The sequence below is a fragment of the Argiope bruennichi genome, chromosome 6 (genome assembly GCF_947563725.1).
Source record: "Argiope bruennichi chromosome 6, qqArgBrue1.1, whole genome shotgun sequence".
Lineage (NCBI taxonomy): Eukaryota > Metazoa > Arthropoda > Arachnida > Araneae > Araneidae > Argiope > Argiope bruennichi.
Genome location: NC_079156.1, coordinates 81,941,967 through 81,951,419, shown reverse-complemented (window position 1 = coordinate 81,951,419; position 9,453 = coordinate 81,941,967). Strand labels below are relative to the sequence as shown.

The 9,453-nt window shown below is 29.6% G+C and overlaps 1 protein-coding gene across 1 annotated transcript in view; it reads left to right on the top strand.

Annotated features, from left to right (window-relative positions):
* Window positions 1–309: 309 nt before the first annotated feature.
* Window positions 310–9,453, top strand: part of LOC129972916 (prolyl 4-hydroxylase subunit alpha-1-like) — a 49,367-nt gene continuing 40,223 nt past the window's right edge. The window contains exon 1 of the mRNA XM_056087236.1: window positions 310–482. The gene's annotated coding sequence lies outside the window, so the exon portion shown is untranslated. The remainder of the gene's footprint in view (window positions 483–9,453) is intronic.

Here is a 9,453-nt window from a genome sequence, read left to right as displayed (position 1 = left end):
ATTTTTTAACTGAAAATTAAAATAAAAAACTTTTTAAGTCAAAATATTTGGTGGTATATAATTTTGTTTGAAAAAAAATATGTCATTATTCAGATTACAGTCAAGAATTTAAAAAAATAAAATTTCGAGATTAGAGCAGAGCCATAAGCTTTTCATAAATAAATCCTTTAATTAAACAACATTTTCATTAAAGAATACAAAAAACTTTCGTTCTGGGGAAATTTAACTCTCGTAATGATTACCAGATGGCGTTCTCAAGGGAAAACAAAAGTTATGATGAAGTTGAGCAACAAAGAGATGATCATCTTTTCTACTCTTCTCTTCACTGACTGAGGTCTTCTCCTACTTAACGAACTTTTTCTCTTCCGAAAATTTTGGGAATTCTTGCAAAACGTGTTCATTTTCTTTCCGTTGGATCACTATTTTTAAGAAATTCAACCTTCAAATAGAGCAGAGCCTTATATAGAAATTGTTTTCTTTCAGTGAGTATTTTTGCTAGATTTTTGTTATATTTTTATTATGTCGTGAGTTGAGTCAATGATAAACTACTTCATGTGTCTTAGTAAAGCAGTGGGTTTTTCCAGCTTCAATCTGTGGCTATTAAAACTGTTTGGAAAATATTTTATGAAATATTTTCCAAATATTTTATAGTTTATAAAAACATCCATTCTAAACAATTACATAGTACTTAAGCCTAATTACTTCATATTGTATGTATTTAATGTGCTGCTTTTGAACTAATGATATATTGAACGAAGAATATTTCTTATTAAAAAAATTTTGCAATACAACTCAGCATTTTGAGTTGGAAAAAAAATTAATCTAGGTACATTAGGAGTGATTTTTTTTTTTTTTACTGGGCCAAATGTTTTCTAATCATAAATTATTCAAATGTTAATGACAACTGTAATATTTCTATATGTAATCAAAGTTAAGAAAAAGAATCGCCAAGAAATTAATTTTTCAAAATTAGTTTGTGAAGAATATTTCTAATATATTTAATTTCTAAATAAATTACTTATATTCTTTTATGCAATTTTGAAGTTTGCTTCTATAATGTTTATCTGATGCTGCATATAAGATACTTTTTCTTAATTGTCTGCAATTTTTTTCTTAATCTTTTCAGTCAATTTCAATATAAAATCATTTATCTTTAATTTTTAAAAAATGAGAATTCTTCAGATTTTATTCAAATCGAGAATTTTTTCTCTAAAATATATAGATACTCTCTAGAATATATAGATAACTCTAGAAGAATATTTTATTTAAATCGAGAATATGTTCAGAGCAATTAGCCAAAAGTCAGAACTTTTCTGTCTTGTGCTTAGTTCATGTATATATAAATAAGTGTGTGTGTATGTGTAAATTATAAATTAATTAAAATATATATTTCAGACTTAAAAAATCTTGTAATGAGATATCATATATAGTCTACTAAATAATCTAAATTTCTTACATATGAAAATTTCTGATACAATTATAACACAACATATTGTATCAGAATTTAATATGTACTTTAATATGTACAATAATTTTATATGTACTTTTAAATTTTTACAGAGGAAAGATCTTATATTTTTACAGTTAAAAAAACACTTCGTATTATTTTTTTCAATTATTATTTCATTCAAAAGTTTAAAAAATTGAAATTAAAAAAAATTGATCTTTAGAACTTTCAATTACTGAAGTTTTATAAATTTTTTGCAGGAAATTTATCCTAAAGCTTATTTATAGTCATTAACAAGTGAAATTAATACTTTTTCTAATTATAAATCAAATAAGGCGTATATATAAAAGATTTTTAACTATAGTAAGCTTAAACTGAAGAAGATCATTAGTTAAGTTATAAATTTAAATCTTTCAGCATTTTTTATTATTATTTTTATTTTATAGTTATTTTGTTGAAATTTTTTATTATTATTCTGGGCATTTCATCGAATATTAAATATTCAGTAGATTTTAAAATTAGTTAAGAAAATAATTAACAATCCTTTACTCATCCTCCCATTGGTGTGGTGTAGAAGTTTGGAGAGGGGGGAGGTGTCAGCTCAGGTATCATCCTCGTCATCTGATTTAGATTTAAAATTTCGAGGCCCGTCTCTAAGAAACCAGACCATTTGAAGAAACGTATCATATAATTCATCTGGTATCACCTTTTACAACTGCATTTTAAATTCTGCTCAACACTAGCCATTAACTACAAGTCAATCGATGATTTTTCCCAGCATTGCTAGCTTATCAGGCTTGTTGAATTGCATAATCACTTATTATTGTTGCATTCAGATTCATGTAGAATGAATGCATTCATAAATTAAATTCACAATCAAACATGAATCTTTTTTCAAAGTGACAGATAATGATGATAATTTAAAAGTAAAAGACATTTAAAAATAGTGTAAAATAGAGTAGATTAACATATTGAAAACAGAGTAAAATTTGTTAAAAATGCCATCATTCAATGCACGGAAAATTTAGCTAATATTTATAGATTATTTTAAATCTGAAAAAATGTTACATTTTAACTGCATTAAAAATTTTGAACTTAAAGATGAAATTTCCAAATTTCATAAAATTAATTTCTATTATTAAAACAAATTTACAATAAGAATTCAAGTAAAAGAAATAAGAAATCTTCCTCGTGAAGTGATTACATTAAAAGAAATGAAAAAAGATGGATCATTTATTAAAAAAGTAAGAAATTATTATTTCACCTCATTTTTTATGTATTGGCAATTTAAGTGAAACATTCTAGAAGTGAAATAGAAAATATGTTAATCCCAAGAAATATTGATGATTTTTTTCTTTATGGTGAAAAACAATTAGATTAATTTAATTTAAAGTTAAATGAATAAATTTTGTTTCAAATCCTTAAATTAATTTGAACTCGAATAAAATTAGGAACATTATAAGTAATGTCTGGTAGATTCTTCTTATGAAAATAATTTTTCAATCGAAGTATTGACGCATTTATCAGAAGTAATCTTTGGCACCTTTATGAGCTATAAAAGAAATATGAATTCTTCATGCGTTCTGTAAAGTAATATAAAGTGTCATATTTTCCATAAGTTGCAAGCATTTCCTTAAACTGATGCTTTAGGTATATGTAAAAATGCTGTGTTCCACATTTTACATTTTGCATCTTATACATGCGAACGTCTGACAGGTGGCCATTGCTATTTCACGAGTTTTAGGCATTGATTCTTACGAATCCAGCGGTAAAGAAAAAAAATGAAAATAGCATCTACTGTTTGAACTCTAACGTTTAATAAACAAAGCTGATATACCAGATAGGTCAATTTCAAATTATGACAAAGATAGACAGTATTCCTCTATTTTTAATGGCAATTCAAAATCAGTACTCTGTTTGGATAGCTGAAAGTAAGCACTGCAGCTGGTTTCACTATTCTTCCACATTCGATTAGAAAAATGCATTACTCTACTAGAACTTTTTGCAACACCATGGTCGCACAAAATATTAATAAGATCAAAAAAGAAGTTAGGTAAGCAAACGCTGGTGTCGGGTATGCTGCGCCATACACCAGATTAAAAAATAAAACAAAGTAAAATGACTTAAATAAGTAATATATATCAGTAGAAAACTTTTAAACAAGGTTACAGCATTATTAAAAAATGAAAATGAAAAACAAATGCTGTTACAAAGTTTAAAAGACAGTCATATCCTTAAAATTAGTAAAAACGTGAGTTAAAATCTAAATTAGGGATAAAAAAACCAATATTTCTAAGGAAGAGGAACACATTTGGGTAGGGTCGCTCTCCTACTAAGTCCTTCAAGTCTAAAATGGTAGTTTTAAAATAGAATAAATGAGAAGATATAAAATCAGGACATTTTGTTAAAATATGATTTATAGTTTTGATTTTCATTGCATGTTGTACACATTGGTACTGAATCTTTACAGAGCAAGTGTTTGTGGGTATAATATGTATGTCCAATTCAAAGGCAAGTCAATTTAACATCGAATCTTCGATTAGGAAAGATGGGCCACAATGCAGTAACGGACCTAATAGATGCAGCTTGTATTGATTTACAAATCCCATCTTTCCTGCCATTTGGCAAGGATATATTTCTTCACTGAAAAAGGATGTGATATCAATAACAAAAAAGTTATAATGACTTTCTCCAGAGGATTATTAATTGAATTTTTAGTAAGTTATTAATTCAGATGACAATTAATTTAGTAAGCTAACTATATCTATCTGAAATAGTTTTGTAAAAAGTGTCATTGTCTTTTAAAGAAACGTAAAAAACATTATTTTATTATTGCTTCAATAGACTGAAGAAATATAAAAGAAAGCATTTTATTAAAGATGAATTTGACCGAATTCGCTCAAGTTGAGATGATTATTAAAAGATCATAACATCGAAACGAAACTATAAAAAGATGTTTCACGAAACCAAAAGAGAAACTTGAAGACTGGAGATTCACATTTCAAGATTGATTCACAGAAGCCTTTGAGAAAATTTTTTTTTATAATATACATCATGAACTATACAGCTGAAAACACAAAAAGCACTAAAATGATCCGTTAACCAAATTTCAACCATTCAGAATAACCCCAAAAAAATTTTCAAAATAAATATTTTCATTTTTATTTGACAAATTAAAATAACTATTTTAAGAATTATAAGTGGCATGAATATGATTTCTCATTTTATTAGTAAATGCAAAAAAATGCATTTCAGTATAGGTATTTTTCTATTCTATATTTTTAACCACTATCTTACAATCATGTCTAAAGAAATGGCAAAAGATATTTTCTCAAGAGGTAGAATTTTTCAAATGCATAACTAGGTAAAACGCACGTTTAACCAATTTCCGTTCAACTGATAAGAAAATATACTTCCTGTAAAACGATCATTTAATAGTATATAAAAATATTCTTTTATGCATTCTCTGTCTGTAAGCTTCTAGGCTGATATTTTCGAAAACGTTGAATCATTCTGAATGTGTGTGGTTATTTTTCAGAATGTTGAATCTGGAATACTTGTTCGAAATAAATGGCAGGTGGTATGAAAAACTGTTATGATTGCTGGTTCTGCTTCAAACGCTCGCGTTCTAGATAAAGCAGACGATTTTTAAATTGCAAATATCGTTTGAATCAGGTGATTTTATTTCCTACAGGTTCGAGAAAAGACTTGAGAACCAATATAAAGGGAGATTTCATATCTTTCTAAGACATTAATTCATGACACAAGCCAACAAAATATTTTTGTCGTTGCCTGGAATTTTTTAACTGATTTTGATTATATTTGATGTATTGGTTTCAGATATGATAAATGCTTTTTTCTATCATCTTGAATGATCAAAAGTCATAAATCATTTCACTGGTTGAAGATAAATCATAAAATATTTAAAACCTTTAAGAACATTTCTTCGAATATAAAAATCGCATGAAAAGAGAAAAAAGCAAACATTAGTATTTATTTGTACACTGAAAGCCTTGTGATGAATAAGAAAGCAATTTAATACCACAATTAGCAAATTCCATTTTTCATAAGCTATTAATTGATAACACAGGACAACAAAAAAATGTTTGTTGTTGCCTGGAATTTTTAATTGATTTTGATTATATTTGATGCCTTGATTGATTTCAGATAAGAAAAGTGTTTTTCTCTGTCATCTTGAATGATTATATCAAGATGATCTCCAATCAGTTTATATTTACTATTTGAGGCTAAATCATAAAATATTTAAAACTTTTAAGAACAATTCCTCAAATAGAAGAATCGCATGAAAAGTGAAAAACCAAAGAAAAAAAAGCAAGCATTAATATTTGTTTGCTCACTGAAAGCCCTGTGATGAATAAAAAAATAATTTGATACCACAGTTTTTAAATTCTGTATCTTTATAAGCAATTAATTTATGGCACAAATCAACAAAAAAAAATTGTCGTTTCTTGGAATTTTTTAAACTGATTTAGATTATATTTGTTGTGTTGGTTACATACAGGGTAAGCAAGAAATAAATTACCCACTTCAGAGAGCGCTCTAAAATGCGTTCTATTGGTCCAAATAAGATAAAATTTGAATTACAGATTATTCAGATAATGCACTTTATATTTATTAATTGAATAAAATTTAGTACAAAAATTCACCAATAGATGCCGCTGTAACGCAAATGGCATTCATTTGCATATATTGAAAATATGAAATAGCGCATGTCTATTACCATTTTTCTTTGGATAAAAAAGAACGCGGATTCTGCACGAACATGATTTCTTCTCTGTTCGTCATGTCTACGTTGCAAGAAAAAGCGCTACTGGTGAAATTGTTCTACCAGAACCAACAGCATTCTTTTGCAGTTCTAAAGGAATTTCGTCGTATGAAGCAAATACGAAAAGGTCCAATTTCTCCAGGTGCCTTATGCAAGATCATGTAGAAATTTGAAAAAACTGGGCAACTTGACACTCTTCCAGGTAGAGGACGAAAAAAAAAATCCTGTCTTCCAGCGTCGGTTGTGGCCGCGCTCGTTGAAGCCAGCAGTCATTCGCCGCATAATAGTGTGAGTATACCACTTGTTTCTCGTGTTCTGGATATGCCGTATTCAACTGTACGAAAAATTGTATGGCAGATTTTGAATTTTTATCCAAAATCAAGTCTGTGTACCGGTTGCAGGACGGGAAACTTAGAGGTCCATAAAACTTTTGCACTTTTCAGTTCCTTGCTCGAATGGTGGTTGACACAACTTGGCCATGGAAAATTCTGTGAAGTGATGAGGCCCACTTTTGCCTCAATGGGCAAGTTAACATCCACAACCTTTATCATTGAACCGTATTTCTTTGAAGAGATAACTTCAAAAGGAATCCAAACCTGTTTCATCACAGTACAACGGTACCATGATATGCTGAGGGATTTTGTAATGCCAACTCTTCTACAGCGTAAATGCCTTCAAGACATCATTTTCATGCAGGAATGTGCACCACCTCATATTGATCGTCGTGTAAAGCGATTGTTAATACAGCCTTTCAAAGCAGCAAGAATTATCAGCCGTCATTTCGCAGGAGTTTGGCCTCCTCGCTCGCCGGACATCACCCCATGCGACTTTTGTTTGTGGGGTTATTTTAAGGACAATATCTACCGTCAAAGACCATCATCTCTACCACATCTGAAGGACGGCATTCGGCGCCGTATTCTTAATATTCCGGCGGGCTCACTCCGGTCATCTATAGGAAATATGGTCTTCCTATTTGAGCATATTTTTGAAAATGAAGGAAGACATATTGAGCAATTTTAATTTTACTTTATTTAACAATTATAAACCATATTAAATTGTTTTATGTGTATTACAACGCCATCTAAGGTGCATTTTTGTACTATTTTTTTTTAATTTAATAAATGTAAAGCGCATAATCTCAATCTGTAGTTCAAATTTTATCTCATTTGGACCAATAAAACGCATTTTAGAGCTCTCTGAAGTGGGTAACTTATTTCTTGCTAACCCTGTATATGAAAAATGTTTTTCTCTAACATCGTGATTGATCATATGAATATGTTCTTCATTCATTTTTATATTTATTATTTGAGGATAAATCATAAAATATTCTAAACAATACCTCAAACAGATAAATCGCATGTAAAGTGAAAAAAGCAAACATGTTTGCACACTAAAAGCCCTGCGATGAATAGAAAAAAAAATTGATGTCATAATTTTGACAGTGAAGATGATTAAGTTTTAAGAGTTACTAGGTAATTAGTATGTATTTAAAAAAATGATTCACTTTCCCCTCGGTTAGCAAGAGGATTGTATGAAATATTCTTGTTTATTGCATTTATGGAATAATGAAATAAACAAGGATATTTACAAGTGCAAAAAACCAAACGCCTATGAGAAAGTCGGCACAGATTGTTTAAAAGCAGCTAGATAAACTTACAGTAAAGGTCTTCCCACCCACTTAAAATTATGGATCTTAAATAAGGAAGTAAATGCCTTGTAAGCACTAGCAAGCAATATTAGCAAATATACCTTACACTTAACCTCACACCTCCGTTTCTGGATCTCATGTGACACCTTTCCGGTTTGGTATAAATGTAGGTGGATTTTATTAAAATAGAAAAAAGAAAAAAATTACCCTAGAAATCCATTGAAATGAAACATAAAACTGAAAAAATGCGAATACATATAACATAACAAAAAAAGGTAAAAATTAGAATGAAAAGCATCTGGATTATAATGAAACTGGATGAGTGAACATGAAAATGCACAGTATGATTGATAAAATAAAGCAATTTTAAAAATTAGGTACCTGAGGAGACTTAAGGATATATTATGTTCATGTTAGGGAACAAAAGATATGCGTTTAAATATCATTTAAGAGTATCGATTTACTACAGATGTCCGTGCCAATAAGTCAATGAAAAACCATTTAAAAGTACAATCAGAATTTCCTTTCTTTCTTCGCCTACGCTTCACTCCCGTAATACCGATCACGCTATGAAATTAATATCATGTGTGACAAGGCAATTTTTAGAATTTCTAATCATTGCTTATTCCTGTTGTTGTCGGAACAAAAAGAACTTGCGATTATTTGTGAAGTGTATCTTGCTTGACGCCACACGAAATCCGTGTGCTCCAAAAACAGAAATTTGCAACTGAACCGAAATCATTTTTGTCACGCTATTGTAGCCCATATATATAGGAATTTTTGACTATTTATTTTTCATAAGTGAATAGTTCCAGTCGTGTGCGTAAAGGGTTTCTTTAAAGATATTTCATAAAAATAATAAATAGTAAGGCAATCAAATTAAAGCAGTATAGTTTATAACGTTTTCTGCCTGACTGGAGAGAATAAGTAGTTTTAAAGAAGCATAGAGAAATGAATAGTTCTAGTAATGATTTTTTTCCGTAAAATCAATTGCATAAAGTTATTTTTTTTCTTAAAATGAACATATCTTTTTCTATTAACTTCCTTGGCTATACTGTTGAACATAGAAGTATTATACTTATTGACACATAAGCTCTCGTTTCACGCTTGATTGACCCTTGTGGAGATGGGAACCTCAAAGTTTAAATCGACTCTGAATTGAACTTAATGCTCGTGGCTTTGTATTATGATTATCCGCAATCGTTTTTGTTCTTACTTAGGGCGCTTTACAAGCCCGCTGATAGAACTGTCAGCGATTTAAGCCGAGGGAGTGTCTCTGGTTTTTTCAGTAGCGCCAACTAGGGACACCTCACGGAAGAAGAACCATGCCTGACCCGGGGCTTGAACCCGTGACAGCCAGATCACGGTGAAGACACGCTACTCCTAGACCAAGACACCTGCCATGCTGATTGTACTGACTTTCACAAGCTATTTTTCTTTATTAATAATAAAACCCAGGCCTAGAAGAAAGAAACCGTGTATTATAAAAGTTTTTTTTTTTTTTTTTTTTTGTATAGCTATCTACTTTTTTAAGAAAATGCAGGAATACTTTTTAATTCTTTTTTCTAAGTT